Source organism: Apteryx mantelli, chromosome 2, assembly GCF_036417845.1.
Source record: "Apteryx mantelli isolate bAptMan1 chromosome 2, bAptMan1.hap1, whole genome shotgun sequence".
Classification (NCBI taxonomy): domain Eukaryota; kingdom Metazoa; phylum Chordata; class Aves; order Apterygiformes; family Apterygidae; genus Apteryx; species Apteryx mantelli.
Genome location: NC_089979.1, coordinates 113,647,546 through 113,674,932, shown reverse-complemented (window position 1 = coordinate 113,674,932; position 27,387 = coordinate 113,647,546). Strand labels below are relative to the sequence as shown.

General features: G+C 41.4%; 1 protein-coding gene across 2 annotated transcripts in view; it reads right to left on the bottom strand.

Moving 5' to 3' along the window:
• The window catches only part of ELMO1 (engulfment and cell motility 1), a 327,195-nt gene extending 304,902 nt beyond the window's left edge, over positions 1-22,293 (bottom strand). For both annotated transcript variants that reach the window (XM_067291248.1, XM_067291249.1), the window contains exons 1-2: positions 22,185-22,293; positions 21,381-21,451 (exon numbers count right to left, since the gene is read on the bottom strand). The gene's annotated coding sequence lies outside the window, so the exon portion shown is untranslated. The remainder of the gene's footprint in view (positions 1-21,380; positions 21,452-22,184) is intronic.
• Positions 22,294-27,387: the final 5,094 nt, after the last annotated feature.

Here is a 27,387-nt window from a genome sequence, read left to right as displayed (position 1 = left end):
ATGCAATTGCCACACAACTTAGATGTGGCTGTCATGTCCTGGAGTTGCCAGTTCTGTGCTGATTTACCTTCCTTCCCACAGGCTTTTCACAACAAGTGCTAACACAGGCTCCAGCAGAGTAAGAAGGTAGCCAGCAACAGCAAATAAATTAGATAGTAGCAGAAATGCCTTAGCACCACCTGGATTCAGAGCCATGTGGAAAATAAAAGAAGTGAAAAGAGTCAGTTCCCCAGCAACCATCCTGAGGGCACCACGTTTATCAACACTGAACTGATGGTTTCATAGTTTTAATAAGCTTTGTAATTCAAGACAGTATCGTCCCTGCAGCTGATTGATAACAGGGATAGATAATATAAAAGACAAGTGTATGTGATTTGTGTAAAAGCAGCCTATTACCTGGCCATAAATTATTTGATTTGCTATTTATTAAGTACTTGTAAATTGCTCAGTGCTATCCAAATTACAAAGAAAAACGTCTTCTGCTTTAAGAAGCTGACAATCGAAATGACAAAAGGGAACAGAGAAGGTGCACTGAGAAGCCAGTGATGAATGATGACTATTTTGATTGTGTTTTGAATTTGATTGCTTCCTATCAGCATCTCTGAGCTAGAGTTCTTGCTAGAGATTTGTTGAAAAATGGGCAAGTGATTTGGAGCAGAGTATCAGTAAGACATTTCAGACAGAAGCAGCATGGAGAAAGAGTCAAGAAGAAACAAAAAAGACAAGTTTGGGATCACTATTAGCACATGGAGGAGAAGCATGAAGGGTGTCTTAAGTCTTCCGAAAAGAGCTTAAGTTGAGGAAAGAAAGTTGCAGGAATTTGATACTTAAAACATGAACTGAAGAGGGAGACAGTGGAAGAACTTGCAGCTGACATATGGGGAGAAAGATCAGAGCAACCCTTTTTTACACAACTGTGAGGAAAAAAACAACGTGGCTATTCAGGAGACCCATGTGATGAAGGCAGGTGATGAATGAACAGTTATCAGCTGTTGAGAACAAGAGAAATACTTATGTAGTTATGAAAACAGGATAAGATGAATACTCAAGGCCAATCCCTCAGCCTTGGGAGCACGCTCCTTAGAAGTCCAATACATCACATTTCTTTATAAAGTTTGTGAGTGCCAAGAGTTACTTTGGCAGCATAAAAGATATTGCTGTCAAAGATGGGCTTCATACAAATGATTTTTTGTTTTTCTTAGTAAGTGTTCCTTCCCCCCCCCACACACACACCCAAGTCCTCAACCTATACAAGGCTTCAAATATCTTTTTCCCCTTTCCCATCACTTACAAACTAGAGAATAAATCATTTGTTTGTTTGTTTTCTTTGCTTGATAGGAGAATAGTTTTTCCCCAGTTTGGTGGTACTCCAAGTGAAAAGGACAGCAGATACACTCTTGGCAACACTAAAGGGTTGGGTTTTTTTTTTTTCCCCCCATAAAACTATTTACCATGCCAGCTTTCTCTGAGTAGTCTCAGAAATGACATACTTTATTTCTGATAGATGACAAGACAGCTGAGTTGGCAAAAAAAAATTAGACCCATATGAATGTGTGATTCATATGCAGTGTCATTACTCCAAAGAATAGGGTGGTACATGGTGATTCAAGAGATCATCCTATACATAAGCCTTCAAATGAATGTCCTTTCCCTGGACTTTTGCAAAGCTCTTTTCGCAGCTCTTCAGTACTTCAAAGTTGCTGAGCAAAACTCTTCTAGCAACAGAAGAGCCCCTCTTACAACTAAGCATGAAGTTCAAGCATGAAGCTAATCTGGCAGAGCTGTCTCCTGACAACATTTCCCACATGGCCCAAGTAAGAGTTATGAGATGGTTTCACTGAAACCATACAAAAATTGAACAAGTTTGAGAAGTTTCAGATAATTAATTGGCTTTTTTTGCATTAAAAAGAAAAGCAAGATGCAAACAAGCATAACAATGTATTATGATAGCAACACTTCTACCACAAGATGTACAAGCTGCTGTTTCCTCCCAAGTCTGGCTACAGTACAGAAAGCAAAAAACATGCACACACAGGATACAGTCTGCACCACAGACAGAAGGATTTGATAGCTAGCCTAGTTCAAACACTGACATAGCAAGGGGTTTGAGTCTGGCAACAGAAGTGCCCTTAGTCGATGTATGTAAAAGATCACCCTGTGAAAGGATTTTCATGCAGAGACCTCACAGGGATGCTCTCAAAACCAGTAGCTATTGCTGGCACCATCAGTCAGAACAAACGCCTCTTTTTTTTTTTTGCCCCACAGCCAAAATAAGTGACCTTCAAGACACCATATACTACACAGAGAAAGGTTAATTAAGAAGAAACCTTTGTTTCTTCTTCCTTCTCTCCCATGCACCAGCAGTTGCAGGTCTGGCTCTAGAGGATGAAGGGGATTACTAAAGGGAGCTGCAGGGATTGGCACCATAATGCTGTCAGGAATAGGAAGTCAGACAGATATAGGAGACGTGGCCACAGCAACTGACCCAGCCTCTGACCCGCTTTACAAACTGGCCAAACTGCTTTCCTCCTTCATGCCACAGCTCCTCTCCCAACCTCTGTACGCTCCCAGGCAACAAGGCAAAATTCCTCAGGGCAATGACTGCTTCTCACTGTTCATGGTAACAATTCTGAATAATATCTTAGTTTAAAAAAAAAAGGGGGGGGGGGGGAAGGATCTGCCACACCAAGAATAAAAGCATCTTTTAACTCAAATAATGAAAGAGGGACTGATCTTACGAGAATCTGCCACACCAGAAATAAAAGCACCTTTTAACTTAAATAATGAAGAATACCCATACAGTTAAACCCATTAATATTCTCTAAAAGTAAGTACAGCTGAAAGAGTGGAAGGTTGCTCTCATTCACAGAATTGCTGTATCCATATTGACGCCTACAATCTCCCCCCTAAATGTCTATTTACAGAGACATTTCTTCCAGCATCCAAGCTTTCAGTTTTGGTCCTTCCCTTCAGCTTTCTTCCCTCATTTAGGGATTGCCTCTCAGCGACATTAGGTGGTGGACATTTGGACACCTGTGATGTGACACAGGAAACTCAATCAAGTCTCAAACGAACAGAAAAATAATCTGGAGGAAAACAAACAACTGTTATTTTTAAACCTGGATCAGTTCCCTGAGCTGATTCCCCACCACAAAACAGGTGTATCAGCACACCTGAGGAGGAGCTGGAACAAATCAAGCTGCCACCACTGCTGAAAGAAATGCATGTAGCCACCAGTAGGATACAAATGTTTTTAAAAGCTTAATATTAGAGTAGGGGTTCTGGCACTGGGGAACTCTTTAAAACATCATAAAATGGACTTTAATACATATTCCTTATGTTTTTCACAGTTTCCTTTGCCAGTTTGGCTAATTATACGATATTTAAGTTTAAACATATGTTTCCTCCCTTGCAGTGAATCCTCTCCTCCTACATGATACAGCAGTGAAGTCATCCTGCTGACTTCAAGCTGAATCCCGCACCCTCTCCAGTCAGTGGGCATTTTAGTTCATCTGAAAAGCAACCAGACCTGACAGTGCCATGAGTCTTGCTGCAGTGAGCCGCCAGGAGCTCCACCATCACAAGTCTCCTGAAACACACTGTCCAGGTACCACCTCTTAAAGAACCAGCATAAATTCTACTAACCTGGGAGTTCAGTTCTTAAAACATGCAAGAGACACTCAGGACACATTTGCATTAGTGTGAAAGGTGAACCAGGAGACCACTGATTTTTACTCTGCTTCTGTCTACACCATCAGCAATTGATGTCAAATATTTGGGGGGGGGGGTTGGGGGGGAGGGTGTTATTAAGCAAAGGCACATAAGGGAAAAGACAATTTCAAGTGGAAGGAGGTGGCAAAAAATGAGCCAAAAAAAAAAAAAGGTATTTAAAAGGGCAAAAATCATCCAGCCCTTAACTGCCATGCACTGCTGACAGGAAAATCTCTTTCAGTTAGTCCATTCCACATTATGAGTGCTTTCAGTAAGAGCAGCAGCAGAGCATGCCACAATAACTGTGTTTCATTAGCTTAGTGTAGCAGAGTATAGGATTTAAAGACAGCAGATGAAAATAATGGCATTAAATTAACATTAACCCACAAACCCAGAAGAGGCATATAATATTCAGGACCACTATGGAAGCAGTAACTCAGAATTAATGCCTGTAAAGGATGAATAATACTGCTCCTGGAACTCAGACTGGGATTCAAACATCCTAAAGGAAGAGAGTTCACCTCAAATAGTCTTCCCCGAGAGAAGGGGAAAAAAATTAAGAAAAGCATGGCCTAGTTAAAGATATCAGTAGGTAGGAACACAGATTGTAAAACGATGTGGCTCCCAAAGGACTCACATTTATGGTTTGTACACACATTCCTACACATTCCTTCTCAAAAAGGACTTTGAAAAATAAATCTGATTTTAAGAACTGTAAATGAAACAGACATGAGAATTTAAACACTTAGGGTAGAAAAGACCAAAACCTCAGAGATTAGAGCAACAAGGGCAGTCAGGACTGGAGCGGACTACAACATGGCCAGCAATGATGGTTGTAATACAGCTTGTGGGTGTACTTTACAACAGTGTCATCAGTCTTGATGCCACAAGGGCTTAAAAGAGGGCAGTATCACCAAAAAAAAAGAGTCCTTAATAAATCAAACTGTTAGAATGAAGAGACACATGACAAACTCAAGAAAGAGACTGTGCTTCCCTCAAACTAAAGAGAAAATTTGTGCTACACTTGGGGAGGGTAGGTAGTTATAAAAACAAGTTTAAAAAAAGTTAAAAAATAAAAATAAAAAATAAAAAGCCGAATTACAGCACCTATTCTTTTCATGTATGGACAGGTACCAGAGGTAGGCAACGGTATTACTGAGAGGAAGGAATATAAAACCCAAGTTCCTTCTCCCTACTGGAAGCAAGCAGAACCTTCCTATGCACACTCCTCCCAGTGGCCCGTAATGGCCAGAAGCATAAAATTCTCTGTTACACTGCAAGGAAAGTTTCAGCCTAGATCTGTGTCTTCTTGCGTGTGCACAAAGCACTAGCATGCAATGCAAGCACTAACAAAATGGTAATAGTAACATCTGTAGCACAAGTATCAAGAACAATGATGGAAGGCGGAAAGAAATAGTTTTTTGGCCAAGGATGGGGCCATCTAGCTTTTCAACAGTATGCTCTAAAGACTGTATTGCCTCTTGCCCTCCCCTGTCTATTTGACTGGAAGTCCATTCGCTATATAACCAAATTTAGGTATCCCAGTCACAAGATGAGTATCTATCTGGTGAGACAATGGGCTGTACCTCAGTCAAGAATGAGGGAATAACCAACATTGAGGCACCATCTCAGGATGGTGGAAGGTCTGCATTTCTTTATTTACAATATGGGTAGGGTATGAGAGGCCTTTGAGAAAGGAGGCAGCATAGAAACTGTTTCTAGAACGGTTCAGATAGTCCAAGATCTGCTCCCTCGGATATCTTGGGGGGTCCTTGTGGAAGGCAAGGGCCACAGATTGACAGGCTACTTCAGAAAGCCAAAACTGACCTGAATGCTTCCACTATAGCAGAGGAAGGATCTTCCAGTTCTTTTGAGGGAAATTCTTCCAGCTGGCAAAGACAGCCTGGTTAGGCCCTTGGCTAACTAAAGGTTAAAAGGAAAAACTGAGCCACAAAATGAGGCCTCAGGAAAGCCATGGCAGAAAGTACCATCAGATCAACTCCAAACACACCAAAGACCACCCCAGAACTGGTGCCTGGTTAGCCACTTGTCATCTCAGTTTATACAGCTACTCCAACTAGCAATGAGTAATACATTTTACCTAACAAGCAAGCCAACGTTTGGAAAGCATTAACATCCCATTTTCTGTAAGAATCGTGTTCAGGGAAGTTTTTATTTCCTTTTTGCACCCTTTTAGGATTTAGAGTATTTGTAAAAAGAGACAAAAATAAATCTGTGGACTCTGCAGTTACAGCAAAACTAACCAGCAATGCATTTATGCCTTGCCTTTTTTAAGCTCCAAATGCTTTCTTATCAAGCACACAGAATGAGTTTGCAAAGCACCTTTACTGGGTAGTGAAAGGTTTCTTTCTATTGGAGGTCTCCAAGAAAGCAGGGTTCTACAGTTTATCTGTCTTTTTCTATCAGCTGCACAGAACTCTCTTTCATGGACAATCAGTAAAGTTTTTCCATGTTTCTGTTAAGTCTCTTTCATTAACAGTATCGTTTCTTGATTCTGCTCTTTCAGTGTACAGCTACCACTACATTTAGGTTTAATCAGTCTCTGCAAATGAGTACAAATTCAGTATTTCAACTGACCTTTGCTGTAGTATGATCAGCACAGAACTGCCTAAAAATTGAATAAAGCACAGGATTTTAATTAAGCTGAGGCTTTTATGTTTAAAGTAAATGTTCCCAAATATTTTTCATTTAAACACTCCAGGGAAAAATTAGAAGCCTAAATCTCGCTTACCTTGAAGCCACTTCATACTACTCTGGCAATGGGGCTTTGCTTACAGAAAAATCACATTCTGTATGTTTCAGAGCACAAGCCAGGTAAGTTATGACGTGGCAATTTGTTTTTAGCACAAGTTTGGGCATTAAGGACTTTTGTTTCATTTTTCTTAGAACAGTAAGTGAGAGTCTCCCTTTCTCATACACGTCTGACCAAGCAAAGCAAACAGCTTCCCTGTGAGCATCAGAGCTAAGGCCACCTGGTCTGAATCACTGGGGTAGATTCTCACATGTTTAATAATGCTCACACTGGAGTCTTTATCTTACAGTTTCTGCTTCATCCAGTTTCCTGCTTTCACAAAACCTGTCTGAACTTTGTATCCGTGGGACCTCTATTGCTCTGCTGACTTGGCTTGAATCAGCCATCAAGTTAAAAGTTACTGCAAGCAGAGAGGAAGGGGGGAAAAGAGACAAAGACCCATGCATACAGGCAACAGGATCACATAAGCAGTTTCTAAGGGGACCAAGCTAAAAACTGAGAGGGTGGGGGGATGACCCAACTTTAATAGAAGCCCTTCTTGATTTCCACACCTCATATAACACTTTACCAGCTGAAATCCATTCTAACACTGTTGTTTCCAAATGCTGGAAACATCACATAACAAAGAAAATTATACCTTAGGTTCTCTTTTTATACATGAGTTTAGTTATACTGCCATTTTGTTGTAAGAAGTCTTCTACAACGCCCAATGAAATGTGGCATTCTTGATCAACCTCAGCGTACTGAATTTTTCAAATATATAGCCAAGGTAAACAATTGCATAGCTATTGCTCTTCTTACATTTTCACTAGTTATTTGCATGGTCATTCTCACTCTGATTTAATCTTTCCTTTCATGATTGCATATGTCCACATACAAAAAGAAAACAGTAAATCAGACCGGGCGTTTGGCAAGCACATATTGGTGAGATCACAGCAAGCTCTTGGAACAGCACAGGCCCTCTCATATAGAGACGGGTCATGGAGTTCCTGAGCAGTTTCAGTAACTGTCATCTGTCATCTGACTAATGAGAAATATTGAAATGGCCACAGCGCGCAAAGGAAGCTGCCTGTTAACTAGTGAACACCAAGGAGGTGGCAGAACTAGTATCCAAAGTGTCACAACTGATGTGTTACATTATGCAGTCTACCTGTATTAGAGCATTATCAAAATCAGCACACACCAGAGGTTTTTAATCTAATTACATCATTAAGCTTGGAGATAAAATTCAGAAGTGGAGGTACAAAGCTCCCATTAAAAGGTAAACTTGAATATACAGAGTGTTTACTTCCTCTGATTTTTTAATTTTCTAATTAAAAAAATATAAGGCATGAGTGGTCAGAGAAATACTGCATTTTTGGAAGAGGTATACATGATCCAACCGGAATGACAAAAGAATTACTTAAACTGTGTTCGTAATTCATCATGGCTGAATACCTTCTCATGAATGCTAATGCATTTCAGTGAGACAAGGACTTGTGCAGGTGTGACAGAAACAATTAGCAAGTTATTCCCAAGCTGTGGGCTGCACTGGTGGCCATGGTGCTGAGGAACTTGTACACTGCATAAAAGGACCTGCCCGTAACTCTCCACAGACCAGTAGGACAGAATAGTCAGAACAATAAATTATAAACATTTATTTGTTTCTCTCTCCCTCTTTTTGCTTGTCTTCATGGTAAAATATACTGGCTATAGCAAAATGATATATATACTGAAGTCAGTGCGGCTCTTATTCAGGAGCAAGTACATGAAAAGAATCTAAATTAATCCAAAATCCCCTAAACAATGATTCGCTGCCTTTCTGCCCCAAGACTTTCCAAAAGGATGCTTATTTCAGAAGAAAAATATCTACATGGTTCTATCTATGTGGACCAGCATAGACAGGCTAGTTTAAATTTAAGCGGTACCTTGCATTAGTGTAACTTTTCTCTCTACCAGTAGCTCTACAGTGAGCAATAAAACTTTATTCTCTTTTAACACTCCACTCATTTCCACAAGTCTTGCACAACACTGAGAGAGAATTTTCAAATACATGTTGTTTATTACCGGTAATTCAACATCTTTTTCTAAACCAGAAGCCAAAACAGCACCAAGGACTTAAAAATCCCCCTCTTCTTGCACATAATGTCATTTAAATCACTGTCAGCTTTCAAGGAAAGACACTATTACCCCTTAATTACAAATAACGTTCAAAGCTTAAAACGGGGTCCTCAGATACAGGGAAAACAAAAATCAGCACCCAGTATTTTCTAAAAGCAGCCAGACCATCCAAGCTCCCATGCTCCAACAACTGCCTTGCCTGAGGCAAACAGCAGCATGCTTGCAGCACGGGGGAGCGGGCCAGGCCGCCTTTGGCTCCTGCACACCTGAGACACGCAACGGCTGCAGCATGATGCTCCTCCTTCCCATGAGACAGTCACAATGACCTCTGTAGCACAGCGGATTTCTGAAATGAACAGCAGATAATCCACCAGTGGCTTATTTTATTAGCTATACAAAATTATCAGGGTCAGAGTTCAGTGAAATCAGATGAAAACCATTAATCCAGTGGGCTTCAAACTCTTTTTGATAAAGGACACAGGCATGTGGCTGTACTGAACAAGCACAATTTCCATTAAATTTGCAGGAGATCCATTTCCAGCTACAGTTTAATGGCTCATTTCTTACATTACAACCATTAAAAAAAAAAAAGACCCAACTGAGTGTTGCCACACTGTGCATGTGCCCATGCGCATGTGTGTGGATACAAAAGCCAAATGTTTTGATAAAAACAATGCTCTTCAAATGTAAATTACAATCTCAGTCTCCTACACAGCAAAAAACTTCATGGGAAAACTTTCCAAACTATTTAGAAAGTAGCTATTGTCAGAAGCGCAACTGTATAACATGGGTGCTTCCCACTCAGCTGATCTGACCCATGCATTCATTTTCTCCAACATACATTCCTGCTTGTACTGGGGGGGGTTACAACCCTATCTTTCCTGGTTTGTGCAGAATCAACAGGATTACTGACAAAAATCCAAAAACTTAAGTGCACTATTTCTTTTTAATTTAATGGGAAGAAGAATCCTCCCTGCCTTCCTACACACACCTTAAAGACTCAGAATAATCTAGCTTTGTCCTTAAAAGCTCAAGAGCCTCCTAGACCAAGAGCTTTCTTACTCCCACTGCAGCCATGTGTTAGACAACCCATAGTACTGCCTGCTGAGGACTCACACATGCTCTGCAACAGCAGTCAAGGATGAAATGGAAAAAAAAACAAAAAACAACAACACAGAGATACGTCACGGCACACTGTGAGAAGGCAATTCAGAGAAATGGGTCAGTAAGGCTGCTGCCCCACAAGACAATCTGAGTGGCAACTTCACCATTTTCCTGGGAGGATGCAGATGTTGTCTAAGAGCATGCCATGGTCCTCTGCTGCCTCAGGCTAGGGATTGTACACCCAGTTGGACAGTGCATTATATAAAAGCAATCGTGTATCAAAGCTGCGGAGGTTTGAGTTGTTATTGAGGAATCTTTACCTGGTGAGTACACAATTACATATCACTCCATTCTTCAGCATCAGTTATGAGCTATATTACGGGCCAGCAACAGTCTAGTTTAATTTCCATACCCCTGACAGACTAGCGGAAAACAACAAAAGATGATGTTATATATATTTGAATTACTAGATTAAAACACAAGGGACCACTAATTCCCTGTTCCAGGTTTATCTTGCAGAAAAGACAATGGCTAAATACACCTGATAATATCCTCCCTCCACCTTTGGGTCTGGTAAAACTCTCCACTTTTGCTTTCTTTCCCCCCCCCCCCCCTTTCTCATTTCATCTTAATCTGCCTTTGCCAAAAATTGAGAGAAACAAAAATTTTTTCAGACATTTTTTTGCTATGCCAAGTTCTGCCTTTGGTTACCAGTCTTAGTATCCCTCACACCCTTTCTAAACTATCCACCACTCTTTCAAGAAAAGCACTTTCTGTTGACAAAGCCAGACGCCAAGAAGACTTCTGGCAGTACAGTTCCACCAAAGAGCCTGAAACAGAACCATTCCTTTTGTTGTATGAGGAGATAAGGAAGTCCCAGACACGGTTTTAAAAAGAAGGATGAAGAATGCTGCTGGCATTAGCAATCTTGAAATAAAAAACAAGTTTTCCCTTACAGAAGGGTAGGTAGCATATAATGGCATTCACCAGCAGTGAGCACCTGCTCCTCTTACCTACTTCAAAGTGCTCTGCAGAGAAGCTGGAAAAGACATTACATTGTGGAACTCACACCCACACATGTCAAATAAAACTCCAGCAATTCTACCCCATTACCGCAGAAACAAACATCAAGGGCAAATGCTACAAATCTCTGCTGGTTCATCCCAGTATAGCCTTACTCTCCTTTTGACAGCCATACAACAAAAGCCATTGACAAGTGCAGAAAGATAATGAATATTTTTGTCAGAAATAATAAAAAAGTGACTGTGGAAAGAGGCATTATTTTATGCAAATGTTTCAGCAACCCAATCTCATTGTGTACGAGGGTAACAATGAGGAAACTGCTGTTCCTAAGACAAATATATGCTCACTCTACGCAGGACAAAATCAGAGAAGGTCCTTCCCTTCCTAAATATAATCATTCTGCTATAGTAGAATAATAATGAAAAAGAAGCAGAAAAACTCTCTCCTTATAGCATCAGAATGATTCTGCAAATAAAAAAAAAAGCCTTTGCAATTATCACATCTCCCTCAACTTTCACTGACTTCCTGCACTCCTCAATGGGATCAGAAGTAGCTGAAAGCCAATGAGACCTTAAAAAGGAGAAAGTAATTTTGTGGGAATCTTAATGGCCTGCATCAAGTTTTCATAAAATCCAAGAAGGGCATCTTCCTTCCTTCAAACTCATTTGCTCATTCAACACTTAAGTGCTGAACTGTGAACCCAGCCTGATTGTCTGTCCGCACAAAAAGGTTACACACTGATCACAACTGGGGAAAAACGGGGGGGGAAAAAACCCCACACCATATACAGCACTGTGTATCTGAGGTAATTCTGTTACTTCTTCTTCTAAAGGCCAAACTCTAGCGTTTTAACACCACTGGATTAAACGGTGTTATGTCAGCAGATGGAACTGAGGTATGCCGCAACCATTCAGAATTACTTAGTTAATGTTTTTGTTAGAAATAGTATGGCAAAATATTACCACCTTTCATTGTACGAGACCAAGATAACCCCCTGCACAGCTATCTCCAATGACACAACAAAAAGTTACAGGTTAAATTATTCTGTTGTTGGAAAATAAACAGCAAGATTTTTTTCAGTTCTAAGTGTAGATTCCCAGACATGAAATCAGTGTGAATACAAAACAATAGAAAGTTATGGAAAATGCCATGAATTAGTGTATCAATTAAATCATGTTGCTGCTTCATGATTTTCATCTACAGTCAACCTTTAGTAACATACAGAGGCTACAGCTCAAGAGACAGCACCTATAAAATTACTGGAACAATCAACTCTTTTTCAGTGAGAGAAAACAGAGTTGATGGTCCATTCCGTTTATGAAATCTAGATGTTTCCAGAGGGCTCCGAGTGCGTTCTTTTAACAGGTTGTTCTATCAAGGGTTCAGTAACACTTTATAACCACCTTTCTCCACATCTGTTGATGAGGTGCCTCCTAAAAGCCCCCTATTCGACTTCATGTTCATGAGGCTTCATGCCAGCACCAGCTCAAGAAATGAAGACGAACATTAGCAGATACCACAAACAGAATCTAACCATCAGATACTTTCCTCTTTGCCATCAGTGCACACCATAATATTTTCAGACTTTTTCCTTACAGTCAATAGGTAGATTTATTCAATACAAATAATAGATGGCCTGGCCTAAACAGAGCTGTGCTGAGCTCTTCTTAGCGTAAGGAAATTCCGTACTATTTTGTAGATTGAGACTGAGCAGTTTATTTCTATAAATACAGATCTGTATCTGAAAAGAATAGATAGTAGATGATTTCTGCTCACCAATACACTACAGCCACAGTAGTAACCTCAAGCTATAGTCTGAGGAGCAGTAGGAAGAACAAGAGTTCCCACTGCTGGCACACACCATCCCCACTTTCCCTAGAAGAGACAAATTGCCAGCTTTTATTCAGAAAATAGCTTGCAAATACATCACTTGATGTTTGCATTCTGCCTAGTATCTACCCTTCTATTTTTAACTTAACATTGAGAAGATCACTCAAAACAACCTCCAAGTTTTCTCACCGCCTCAGGTTACCTTGATCTTTCTCAATATGAAAGACACCCAGGCTTTGCTCCTGTTTGTAACTTCTCCATAAAATAGGTAAAGATGAAATACCCATGCAGACCATATTAGACTTATCTGCTGCTTTTAGTAATACCATGGATTATGAGATCTTGTTGCAGTTCTAACAAGCAAATGTTATTACACCTGATTACTCTTTTCAATAGTACTACTTTTCTCAAAACAATACATCCATGGCAATTTTTTTTATAAAGATACTTTTCTCCCAAGGATTCTCTGAAGAGTGTCTCTTGTCCCATTCAGTATGCACGTGAAATGACAAGACACGGACTACCATGATTAAAACATACAAGTCTGTTTCCCTTCGACTAATACTGATAATGCAGTTAATCATACATGCATAGCTGTAACTATCCATGCAGAACTAATGGCTGGGTATCTCAACACAGATGAGGCTGCTGGAAACATGGCAGACTGGGAGGAAGGAGCGAGAAGACACAGAAAACATTTTATGTGCCCTTCTGAGGTTATGCCTACTACTTCTAACCATAACTGGCACTACAGGGCACAGCCAAGTTGGTCTCTCCTTCCTGTGGGAACACTGCGAGGGTTGACATGTTGCAGAACAGCCATGCCAAGGGTGCACTCACGACTCCAGGCCCTATCTGAAGCAAAGACTGAAATGACATCCTTCCGATCCCAGACGTGCGACGTACAACGCCTCTTCCAGCACCCAAAACTGCAGCGCAACTCGGCTATGGTTGCACGCCTCCAAAACAGAGCCCGCAGCAGAACGTGCGGGCCCAGTTCAGGCAGCAAGTGCCGTCTGAACACAAGCACAGCAGTGGTCCCAAACCTGCACTGACTCAGACTTCCCATTTCCAAATAAACTTAGAACGACTCATTTCCTAAACGACTCCAAATTGCTCCTCTGTAAGGCTCTCTCTCTTTTCAATCCCTATCACCACAGCTGGAACCCCTTTGTCATATAAGAGGCAGCTATGGCAGGACAGTTTTCTAAGAGGGGGCCCTCCACTTTGAATTTCAATAGATCAAGAAAGAAAAGCTTCAAGACAGGAAAGCAAGGCTTATCCCCTTAGTCAAGCTTATGGGGACCAGTGAACACAGTAAGAGCAATTAGTTGTAAACAAAGGATCTGCAACTTGATTTAGGTTTGCTTTTCAAGTCTAGTTTGGTGGTTCCCTATTTACCAATTTAGGTGAAAGACATTTGGCTGCTTGCTCTCCCCTTCTTCCCTTTAAGTCATCATACTTCTAATTAGTGAGTAGTTACCTATAGGCTGGAACAGTTGCTTTTTTCAACCTTTTATATTAATTATACATTAAATACATTAATTTAAAACTAAAATGCCTTGCCATCTCTAAAATGATGTGAAGAATTTAAAAAACTTAAACAGTTTGTAACATAACAAGAAATCTTAAAACATACTGTTTCAATTTGAATTCATATGTACTGTTACAGAGACCTGACTGAGGTGAAGCAAACAAACAAAAAAACCTACCATTGAACTGATGATATTTTGATCCCTCTGGCATATGGGCCAGGAAATCAATTTACAATTCTAGTGCAGACAGCCCTAGATCATTTTATTTTTTATCTTTGTTTTCAAATAGAACTTGAATTTACAAGTTGGATTTAAAATTACGTAGATTATTTTCCTCCCTTCTCCCTCTGCACACATCTCCCCTTTGCCATAATGCATTTTCTGACTCATTCACAGCTACAGGGAATGGAGTTTTTGAAACCTCTGCCTCCCAGAATGCCATCCTAACACAGACCAATGCTACTGACTCTTGCTGTTAAAAACAACAACAAGCAACAAACAACAACACTCTTCCAACAGGCTAACTTCCTAAAGTAGCTGGGGGGGGGGGGGGGAGCTGATTTTTAAACAGGTCAAGAAATAAAATTCCAGGTCATTACATACTGGAAAAGTTTATGAAAGGTGCTGCGCATTATATATTCTAAGGCAGAAACAAAACATAAACCAAAATCACCAGCATTGCATACGGAGGGAAGAATAGATGCAGAAGTTTCAGGTCAAGTCCAAATATGTCAGAGAAGAAAGCCGGGACAAAGAGGTAGGCTTAAAACAGCACAAAGAAGAAGAGATTATTTTTCACTTTCAAAATTTCATATATTGCTTTTCACAATTGCACTTCTGCAAAATTGTAGCTAAAAGAAAATTTTTTTAAAAGAATCATATTCATATTGAGAGCATATAAGAATCTGACCAATTTCTAACCTGAGCTGCAATTAAAAAAACTGGCATTTTTATTCAGAACATGGGCCTTTTTTGTGCCCTTCTCCAACCCTTTTCTTCCTTTTCTGGACCTGGCATTAGCTGCAATATTTATTTACTTGCTAGAGGTATGGTTAAAATTACCTTAAGTGGTCCAAAGTGGGAAATACATTTTCTTTATGCTTTGTAGCATTTTCTCCTTGGTTGGTTGGGTTCCCCCTCCAAATTTCTCCTAGTAGTTAACAACCACCAAGTGTTCTGTCTTTTGATGACTAATGAAAGTTCTCATCTGTTCCAATTTTCTGCTTTTTTCAGGAAAAGAAAGTTAAACACAACAAGAAATCTGTATGCATATCTATAGGAGAAGGGATCATAGACCTACATAAAAGTATTGATCAGTCTTAGACCCTGCATCTAGACCTGAATTTTGTGAGCTTGGCAAGCAGAAAGGATGTCAGAGTGTGTGTGAAGAGGGACAGTGGGAGGTGAGGTGAAAAGGTTGACAGGAGGAATGCACTTGAACCACAGGGGGCAGAGCTTCGACAGTTGAGTGCCCTGGTGCTAAAAGGCAGGAAAAACAAAAAGCAGAAAACTTAAGACAACTTAAAAAAAAAAAAAAAACAAAAAAAACAAATACTGCAGCATTTTAAAAGTCTACTGACCAAATGGTGTACCAGATATCCTTTCCAGAATGAAGAGACTAGTACTTACGTTTGAGGCAAGAACTTTTTTAAATTGGTTTGGCTCAGAGTTACTGAAAAAGTTTATCCAAAAGTCCATGTGCTGAGCCAACACTTAATCAGGTTTCAATTTCCAGCTGAAGACACGACTGTTGCTATGAAAACTAATGTGCAATTGTATTCCAGAAAGCAAAGCAATGGAAAAGACTGTACTGGAACGTAACAAATATATGCATTGGCACCAAAAGCAAAAATTGTGTTATACCAACCTGTGTCATAACAATTTTTCTCTTCCTCTTATGGGGGGAAGAAACATGCAATTCAACCTTATTGCCTAGCCAGAGGATATTATGTGAATATTTATGAATTCCTTATTGTCCTAGCTCCATAAATCACTATATCCCTTAAAACATGAAGCAGCATTTTAAAAAGTCACCTCCACTATGGTAACTCCAGCAAGATTCAGAGTACACAGCAGACTGCCAGCCTAACCAGGTAAAATACTAAACTGCTCACATGCAGCATCTAAGCTAAGCCCCACACAACCCTGACGCTTCTGCTGAACTGGACGATAGATTGGCCAGAGAGGAAGAAAAACAGACAAGTAATATTTTCAGTTCAGCTACAGATTCTAGCACCAGATTTCACACACATACTAAAAATATACAAATGGTTAGCTAAAACAGTTCTTTATCCATGGAGGAAAGGGTTAAGCCAACCACATTCTTTAGAAGTTTATTACAACACTGATTTTGGTAAGCTCTTTTTCTATCACTCAGAAGTACAGCAGAAACTGCGTTCTATCCAAATTAAAAAAAAAAAAAACCCTAAAAACATTCTCCTATTTGCAGAACATTTAAACATGTCCTGTCACTACGTAAAAGATTTAGGGAATGTCAGAAGAAATAGCTATAGGCTCCAAATCAGCAAACAAATATACTAAGTATACACTTACACTTTCAGCATGTGAACAGTCTGAGGAAAAAGGTAACGGCACACATAGTTTTACGGAAGTTTGTAAGAGATTGAATTAAGAGTTAGGACTCTGATTATGAATTAGGAAACTTCCCATTCTTATTATCAAGCTGACAATGAACTATAAGAAAGCACCTTTGAATAGTGCCAGCCATCCTAATCCCAGGCATTGCACATGAAATTTCAAATGAAGGAGGGTTGACATGCTGACAGCATTACTTGAGTCTGTCAACATACTCTGCATATTCTTCCTTTTGTCCAGCTTCAAAATGTTGGATGTTTTTGATCTATAGGTTGTCAGCTTTACACATTAGGAAAAAAAAGGTCCACATGGAACGTCTTGTCAATGTTCACATACACTCTCTGAACTGCAAAAAAGTCCTGGAAATTAGATCATCTTCAAGAAAGCACTCTCTGCTATATTAAAGAGTGGGAGTTTAAAGGCATCACGTCTCCAGAATCCGAAGTTTTCTCTTAGCAGTGACCCACTCTCCCTTTCAGTTGAAGCAAGAAAAAAAAAGCCAGGTTTTTATCATATTTGTATTCAAGTAGCTCTAAAAAATTACTCAATTACAGATGATGCAGTATTTCAGAGATGGTTTTGTGCTTCATATGTGTCTATAAATTAGGACAATACAGTAAACAATTTAAGCTAGAGACTTTGAAATGAGATGATACACACTTCAGTCTACAGCTTTGCTTGCAAATTTTAAATAAAATTACTTAATTGATTAATGACCTAAGGGATGTCTGGAAAACAATTTGAGAAGGAAAGGACAAAGTTGGTTAAACCAGAGAGCTGAGACCACACACACAAAAAAAAAATCTCAAAAGCCAAAGAATAACATAGCAAGGTGGGGGGGGTGGGGGGAAGGAGACATGCAAAAAGAAGTGAGAAGGACAGTTTAACTTTCAGAAATAAAAAACAGAAGGAAAGAAGAGGCAAGAGAACACACACAGCTAGGACAGAGCTATTATTTTGTAATGGACCTGTTTGGGAACAATTCATTTTCCTTTTCAACCTTCAGACTCTTTACTGAAGATGCTGCTTCACAAACACTTTAAATCAATCTAATTCAATCTGAAAGGGGTAATCTTGCCCTCAGCATTGACTGCTAGTTCCCACTCCTTCCCTTGTCCTAGCACTAGCACCTGTGGAGCTGTGCAGTGTTGTATTACTGTAAATGGAACACAGCAGAAGCATCAGCAAGCAAAGGAGACTTATGTCCCCAAAAGCAGTAAGAATAGTCCATTTGTCACATTTGAATGACAACATCTCCAGGTAATATATTCAGCTATCTGAAAAGCTCCAAAGGCTGCTCACTAGAAGTGTACTAGAACTACTGTATTTGCATACAGTGATTCCCCTAGAAAAGTTATTTGGCCTAACAGAAGTGGCTTCCAAACTTCTTCACAACCTGTGAAGGTATTTTTAACTGCCTGCAAACAAGCACCACGTGAATCGCCATCCACCTTGCTCTTAACCATAAGCACGCACTCTACAAACCAATCAGCTCCACAGTTTGAGAAGTCAGTAGCTTATTGGTGAGTGCCATGTATGTGATACAAGTCATTTCAGATGTGTCAATAACAACAGAGATAAGTTTACATCCATCAGATCTGAACCAGAGAAGAGGAAACATTAACTATCCTGTGGCATACACTCTTCATTAACGTTGCTTTTAAACATAACAGCAATCAGAAAGCTGAGGAAACTAGCAGGAAGGCTGTGCCATTATCCTTCAGTCACCCTTTCCTATCTCGTAACACTTGCAATAATGAAAGATCACACCACAAAACTAAATCTTTGCAAATAGCTTGATGCAAAAAAGCTGACTGAAAGGCAGCTTCACAATTTTGTGATTATTCTTCCATTCATCTCTTAAATGTGAATCTGTGACACCATAGTATACAGTTTGTTTTATGTTAAGTGTCACTTATACATTATCACCTCTTTTAATCCATACTATCAAATGCCTGCCAACATACTGGCTTCTGCCAATTGCTTTTAGTTTCTCTTTCTCCTCTTTTCCAGTGTTATATTTGGAGAGAGGTGGAAAAAAAAAAGTGACTGACTTGAGTAGAAGGAAAATTATCCGAAATCCTTTGAACAGTTGCTCTGTTAAACCGACACAAGTTTAACAATGTGTACTTGGCACATTCTTCTTTTGCCACGAATACAAGAACCTTTTTCAAAAATTCATTCAAGGCAGGGAAATCCTTTAAAGATACAGCACAGGCATTACTGAATGGTGGTTTGATGGCCATTACAAAGCAACTTGCTAGGCCTGCTCTAATTTCTAGTCACAGGTGTTCAAATCACAAAGATTTCATCACCACAAAACAACATCTTTCCAAAGTCTCCTCTTTAATAGGATAATGACAGAACAGGGAGGGAAGCCGGCCCAACTCACTCTGCCTCAAAGCTGTACCTTCAGAACAAGGCAGAGATACAGCAGAGAAGAAAATCTACTGGACTTTGGCATAACTGTGCAGGGAAATAAACCAGAAGACACAACATTGTTATTACCTGCTCTAAAGATGTATGATGTTTTCTAGTGTCCAGGTTTCTTAAAATCCCATCACCATCTACAAACTTGTCTTAATATAAGGACATACTGCATATGTGCACCAGAGCATGACAAAGAGGGCTCCTATACTATAAAGGGATGATTCATTTCCAGGAACCTGAAAAATCAAGTGGTGGCAAGGTCTCAGATGAAGAGGAAATTGTACCTGATGGCCTCATCAGAATCCCAAACAAATCCTTATCTGAAAAATCAAAGAATTAGAAAACTTGTGGTTGGCAATCTATTTATACAGGAGCCTGACGCTGGAACAGGAGGACACCACATGTTATCGCGTAGGTGCACTGGCAGAGCTCTGTGGAAGTCTTTTCCCGGTTACAGCTAAATCTATAGTCACTAGCCTCTCACTCCATCACACCCTGAATCTATCTACAGTATCAGCAGAAGAAAACCACACATCTTGTCATGTGCGAGCATGCAAGCTCTGTTGTTTGTATGTCAACATGGAAAACACGAGCTCATTGTCCAACATCCCTCTGCAGCCTGGACACTGAGAGAAAGAAAGTCAACGAGCCCAAACCTTAAAAATCAAAGAAACTTCTATTAGGTAGAAAAAACAAAGAGCGGAAGGAAGGGTGGAGCACCATGTTATTCTTGCTCTGCAATCTGCTGCAGAAGGGTATTGCTGTCAGGAAGTATAACGCGCATAGCTGTGTTTCAGCAACAGTTACACCTTTAGGCAGAGGCTACTTAGAGTAAGGAAGCAAGTTTTGTGTTAATACTACTGTAAAGGGACAGAGAATCACTTCTCTTAGAACAAGGTAGACAATATGTTGCACTTCAACAGTGAGAGAATAGAAGCGTTTGTTTTAAGAAGGCATAGCATCAAGTAATCTCTTCATATAAATGACTACTGAACTGCAGGTACTTTCAGTGACCACAAAAAACTGTTACAGAATAAGCAGGTAAAAAAAAAAACCAACCATCAAAATTCATTTGAGTTTTATATCCGTTATGTTTTCCTGGCACAGAGTAGACATGGGGGGGGAGTATGGGTACCAACCTCTTCATTCTCTCACGTTCCTCGTAAGAAAATTCAGACAGTGACACTCTTACCTAAGTTGCAAGCTACAGAGAAGATAAGAGTTCAGGGAGTTTCAAACAGATTACAAAACAGCAGCAAAAAAAAGACAAAAGAAAAACAACTACCCATCTAAACATGCAACCTCTCTATCATGAATAAACTGGCAATTACATACACCTCTGAACTGTTCAAATCACACACTGATCAAAGGACTGACTGCAGTATCTTCCAGTAATACCTGTTCTGTATTATGTTGCTGATTTAACTATATTAATCTTTATTGTCTCTGAATGCTGAATTTCAAAAGTTGCTGCAGTGTTTAGTAGCTTTAAGAAACATGTGTTACAGATATTCTCCTAACAGTACACAAGAGGGATATTTACCAGCAAATTGTCACCACTGCTTTTCCTCCTTCCCATCTTGTTACTGGTCAGATCAGGTCCCTAGCACTTACCTCTGCAGCTTCAAAAAAATGGGGGGGGGGGGGAGACTAGGGAACTAAAATCTTCAAAAAGCAAATTTGCAGCTAAAACTGAAAGAACTTTATGAAAATTAAAATATATTTTTCCTTACTGTGAAATACTCTGCATAAGCCACTCAATCAAGCAGGAATGACATGCAAAGAACGGAAGTGACACGAACAATGATCCATAAATGTCTACAAGATTATATAACAGGGGATGAGATGGCATGCATGTGTTTGTGCATGGGGGGAAGGAGGAGGAGAAAGAGCGAAGGGGAAGAGGAGGCAATGAACTCCATGGTCACAAACACAGAACTTCTTACAGTTCTTACTCAATCTCCCCCTCTTCCCGAATGATAAAATATTTTTAATACGGGGCAATCTGGCAGCCGAGGGACAAAAGTAAGAGAAAAATCATTTGTGTATAAGTGCACTTCAAAACATCCCTTGCTGAAATTACACCATAAATACTGTATCATGAAATACAGCTTAGAGGCAACCATGTTTATACTAAAGCAATTAACACATGGTACATCTCCTGCGCTGTTATTATCATTGGCGCTATCAAGTGTTTGCTGCACATTTTGAGCCTTGGCAGGTTAAGAGGTATTCTTACAAAGTTAACAACAAACGTTGATGATTTGAGATGTACTCACTGTTATTTTTCAGGAACTCCTATATTTATTTTATAGCATTCCCAGGGGAGAGCTGGCCAGTTGTATTAGTTCTGCAAGGAAAAAATATTCAAAATAAACTTTGCAGCGGCTGCAAGCCAAGCGACCGGAGACTTCGCTGCCTGGATGCTGTACCCACCCGCCGCACAGGGCTCTCTCTGCACCAGGGCTCTGCATAATCACCGCCCACACCGCTGCATAATCGCTTCAGACGAAATATGCATCAGCAGTTGGATCATTTTTATTGTCACCAAGTTATAACGCGGCACATATACCCCCCTCCATCTGAAAGCGAAGGGGGGGGGGGCCGGCCCCGAGGAGCAGGCGACCGGCGGGGCGCACGCCGAGATGCACTTGCTTCAAAGTTGAGGCTGCCCCCGGCGGCGCCGGCACTTGCCTCCACAGGAGCCAGCGCCGAAGGGCTGCGGCCACCTGCGGCCGCCGCCCCGCGCGGGACGGAACGGGGACGGGCGGCCCCAACGGCCGCGCCGCGGGGAAGGCGGGAGGCCGGTGCAGGCGGAGCGAGGCGGCCGTTACGCGGGGCCGCCCCCCCCCCGCGCGCCCGCAGCCGTTAGGGCGGCCGCGGCCCGGCGCGCGGACGGGCGCGAGGGCTGCGCTTCCTCTTCCTCGCGACGGCGACGGCCGCTTCCTCCGCGCGCCCCGGCCGTTGCCTCAACCCTCGCGCGGCAGGTCCCACCCCGGTGCGTCGCCGCCCGCCCCGCCGTGCCGCGCCGCCGCCCCGGCCGCCCCTCTCCCCCCGGTTGCCCGCCGCGGCAGCTCGCCTACCTCCGGCGGCGGCAGCACCTTCCCCCTGGGCGCGGCGCGGCTCAGGCTCCGGCACCGGCGCCGGCGGAGGGAAGTTTGCCGCCCGCTCCAGCCCCGCGCAGCCGGCTGCGCGCCGCCGCCGCCTCGCTGCGCTGCGCCGCGCCCGGCGCTATCCCATCGCGGGGCTCGCACAGGCACTCGCGGCTCCCTGCCGCCGCTCTCACTTCCTCTTCCTTCCTCCTGCTGGCCGGGGCCGCGACGTGCAGCCCGCCGCCGGGGAGCCCGCCGGCCGCCCCGGGGACTGCGCGGGCGGGCGGGGCCGGGCGGCACCTGCGGGCGCGGGGGCGGCACCCCCGGCCCCGGCCCGCCGTGCGGCGTTTCCGTGCCCCCGCGCCGCCTGCCAGGGACCGGGGCGAGGTGACAGATGTTCCTCCTCCTCCTCCTGCACCGTTTCTCCGCGGTGATTTTTACGGCTTCCTCCTATCTTTGCAATAAGTGTCTTTTTTTTTCTTTTTTTTCTTTTTGGCAGGGGAGCCAGCGCCGCTCCTCGGCTCCCCATCGCAGAAAGCTTTCCCCCCTCCAGCGGGGTCCCGGCAGCGGGGTTGAGGAAGGGGGGGAGCCCCAGCACAGCCCCTGGGGCCTCACAGGCCGGCGAGAGCCTGGAGGTGCCCAGCCGGCTCACACTCCCCACGAAAGTCAAGTGTCGCATCTCTACTTATCAGGCTCCCCAAAAGAAAAGCTCCCCCAAGTCGCTCAGCAGGCTTTTTTTTTTTTCTGAATGGCCTTAACCCACAGCTGCCCTGTGGACTAGGCATGGTGTGCGACACTATGTGCTATCAAACCGTATTTCGGCTACTACAGACCTAATCTTCAACTAATAACAATAAAAATAACAGATGTTATCTCCAACTACTACAGACTTGAAGGTCTTTTTTCAGCTTGTGTAAGGTTTCCTCGCACCCGTGTGTTTCCCTTTGATTCTGATAAGCAAGGATAGATAGCATAGCTGTGTAACATTGCTATGGTACAGCAACTTTTATTCTCTGCTCTAACAAAATTTACAATTTGTGAGCTATCTCTTGATACACAAAGGCCAAAACTCCCATTTGTGATCTTGCAACTAATCATGCATGCGAGTATCTTCGTTCAGGTTAGTAATCCCCAGTGATTTCCTATAAAAGCGCTCTCCAGCGATGCCCAGGCCCACAGACCACAATAACGCTCTTACGCACCAGCTGACATTTATGAGACTCATTGCCCTGAAAGTACCACAGCAACTTGGTGGGGTTTTATGCCAAGCGGAGCTGGTGGGGCTTTCCAGAGCAGGAAGCAGCGACTTGACTTTCCACTCTAGGCTGTAATGTACCTGTGTCAGTGACGCGCCAGATCGGAGCAAATACTTCAGTGTGAGGCAGCAAATGGCGTGACTCACCTGAGTCACACATTACTATATTTATTGGACTGGAGCACAGACTTTACTGAATGGCAGTGACTTCTTTGGCCAAGTCCTCACCTCAAAAACATGCAGAAATACAGGGATATTGCCTGCTTGCCCACCTTTTCTCCAGCACCTCGCAGGCTGGAGAATCAGCATGGATGAAAGCAATGAGGATCGGGGTGGGAAACAGCTCGGGTCGGCAGCAGGCCAGGAGCCTGAAACTTTGCCACAGCAGGAATTCCCCACAATCGAGGAGCATTTCCGTAAAGCTGCTGTGCTTTAGCATCCCCGCCAGTGATAAAATCCGTGGAGAAGTTTGGACTTGGTGCGTTTAACTGAAATGTGTTGGTTGCTATATTTAGTATACATTTTAAAGCACCTTTTTTCCTGCTTTATTAAGGCAGAACTCTAGAACTTAACATAAGACGTGTAGAGAATAGAATTCTTCTTATAAGAAAAGACAGTTATCGAGCCAACTCAAGAGCTTCTTAGAGCTGTACCTAGTTTACTGAAAGAGAGACAATAGCAACAGCAAGTAAATGGCTGCTCATTTGGCATTCGAACTGTTTCTGTAAAACTGAGATTTTTTTGTACGTATATGTGTACTCAGATTTTGGTGTTGGAAATGGAAGCAGGAAATGTTCACAACTTAGAAAAGGGCATTGTAAATATAACTTAAGATGTGCAAGAAGGTTTTATTTACCTCATTTCCCAATATTAACTCAGGCCAGATTCCAAGATACTAACATGGGGGTTTAGCTTCATTTGTGAAGTTAAATGCACAGATATAGGGTGGTAGGAAAGATGTTTGGAAGAATACTAATAATGAACAATATTTTAAAAGCAAGATATTTATCACCGCATTGTTATTTTCCTCTTTTCTCTTTCATACTCAGCCATGAAAATCATTAAAATTGCTTTCCATTGTATATTACCACAATAGTTGTAATTAAATAGTGCAGGTGAATGTTTATTTAAGAATGCAATTGTTGTTACAATTTAGAAGAAAATGTGTGAAAAAAATTCTGCTAGTTTATGAGGACAAATTTAACCACCACATCATTCTATTGTAACAGTAATGAGAAACAGCATGCTAGAAGCCTGGAGAGGATACACTAGTGAAGCCTTCTGTTTATCTGTAAACAAAGTATTGCACAAACAGTAGGATTTTTGTTCTACAAAAGTCCCATGAACCTTTACTTGAAATACGTGTGTACAGAAGTGCTTGGCTGCTGTGTCCATTCCTTAATTTCTTTAATTGTAGTCCCTGTTATGGTGTCTGCTACCAAAGCACATGTTACCATCACAACTGATGCTTTTTGTACTGGAGTTGTTCCTATGATGTGAGCTTCAGATGTTTGCTAAGTAATTCTAGAAAGCCAGAAGAGGGAGTGCGGGAACAGAAAACACCAAGTACTGAGCATTTTAATTTGGGTGACTATTTCATCTGCAACCTTAAAAAAAGAATAATTTTCAGGAAGAACTCCTGCTTTTGAAGACTCAGCTCTACTGACAAGCCTCTTCCAGGATTGTCCAGTAGGTGCTAATCATCTGTTGAAAGCAGGCCTGGAGAAACCTTAATTTCCCTACCCCACAACTGTAGAGAGTGTTCAAAGCCATTAATCACTTCTGACAATGAAACCTTCCATCCTCAGATGAAAGAGCTCCTGGCAGTTTTTGAAAAAGGAGAGTTTGTCATAGCACTTCTGGCCAAAACCTTCCTTAGGCCCCTGTAATCCAAGATACCATTCATTACACCCACCTTAATAAACCTGCAGAATCTTGTTCGTAACCGTTAAAGCATATCAACATGCAGCTGCCATATAAAAACAAAATATTGGGGTACTATGATAATTTGATTTTTTAGAGGTCACAGATACATTTTTCTTTACTTTGACAATGCTAGCTGTCTACTCTGTTTGAATGTAAACATTTTGTGTATGAATGCATGCATGCATGCATTCACGTGTATAGTCTATTAGATATTTTTAAATAGGTCCTGAAAATCTGACCTAAATTCATGAGCAATGACATCAATAAAAATGGACTGTATCAGAGACTTCAAGCTCATTTTTCTAAGCTGCAATATGCTTACTACAGATCTCTATACTTAAATCTCTAAATTACAGTTGTCAGTTTGATTTTATATACATATATCTGTATGAATTTTATATATATATATGAACATTAAGTGAAGGAGTTTTAAACAAGGTGAGTACTATATAAGGTTTGTTTTGACTCAGTTTCAGTATATCTATTCAGACTGTAAATCTGCTGCTGCATATACATTGGTATATAATACATGCTGTGGGGAAGATTGTGGCATTTACAGAATAGCCATCTTTAAAAAAGAAATACATAAATTCTGCATAAAACATGTTTCAATTAACCTAAGAACAACCCTATTCTAACAAATACTTTAAGTCTATTTATGGTGTCATTTACATCTTATCTGGACATAAATTTACAATAAAATAAATTGTGAAGAGTTAAGACTGCAAATTTAAAACATTTGTAATCATCACACCAGTTAGGAAATTGAACCATGTACAAGCAGGAAAATGAAGAGGTCAAGAGTTGCTCTCACAGTTTTCAGGCAATTAACCTGCTGTGTTTCTATAAAGAAAAACACATCTCTACAAACTATTTCACTGCCATTTACTTGGTCTTCTACATTTTTAGCATGCCTGTAAAAGACCTCTTCAGGAGTCCATGAACAGTAACATCTAGAAGCGATTTCATCACAGTCTGCTACTATCTGAAGGAGAAAAGCTTGGGAAGAGCTGTAAGTTTGGCAAGTGTAAAAAACAACAACTGAATGTTGAAGCTGAGCAAACTGAGGATAGAAACACAGCTCTCTTGTTTCAGTGAAAACAATTAATCATTGGGGCTGCTCAGGGGTTGTCTAAGTTGGTCCTAACCAGAAATGTTTAAATCAAACCAGGCATTTTTGTAAGATATTGGTGCAAGCTAAAACTTATCTTTATAACCTGAAGCAGGAATTTAAGGAAGTTCTACAATCTGCTGTATGTAGCAATCACAGTGGTATTATTTTATAATTTTAGTCTCACCAATTTTGACAAGAAGTTCTTTGCATCTATTTAAATAACAAGCAACCTGCACAGTTCTCATTGCATTCACCCTCCAATCTGTAGCAGAATAATTTACTGGAGAGGAAAGTTTACCACAGCGTTGTTACCAATAGAAGGAGAGGCCTGGTAAGTGTGTTTTTCCCCCTCCATTCACAGGGCTCACTTTAGCACTTGTGGAAAAATGAGCAGAAACCTCTCTGTTGGTAGGAACAGCATTGTATCCTCAGATGATGAAGGAAAGTGGTCGGTGCTTGACCTAGGGAAGGGGAAGCTGATTATCAATCATTTTAGACTACGGCCCGTGACTTCCTGCCATGCACTGTAATAAGAGAAGATGGGCAATAGTCACAGGAAAGCCTGAAAAAATAGTCACTTACAGGACCGACCGGCTGCTCACGGTGCATGCAAATCACTGCCAGCAGGGAGTTTGCCCACCTCGCTCTGCGCAACACCAGCTGCCTATCCGCAGCGTGGTGGGGAGAGGATAACGGAGACAACAAGCAAATTTCAGGTCTTCCCAGCTTAGATGCCTGGCAGGACTTTACTAAAAGAAGAGACACTGCAAGAAGCTTTCGGAGAAGGCACTAGAGGAATTTTAATCACCCTTTCAAGACATAACAAAGTTGTTTGCTACATGTCGTGTTTTCCCTTCCACCAATACAGACATCCCTTTTTTCTGTCATCATATTAATAT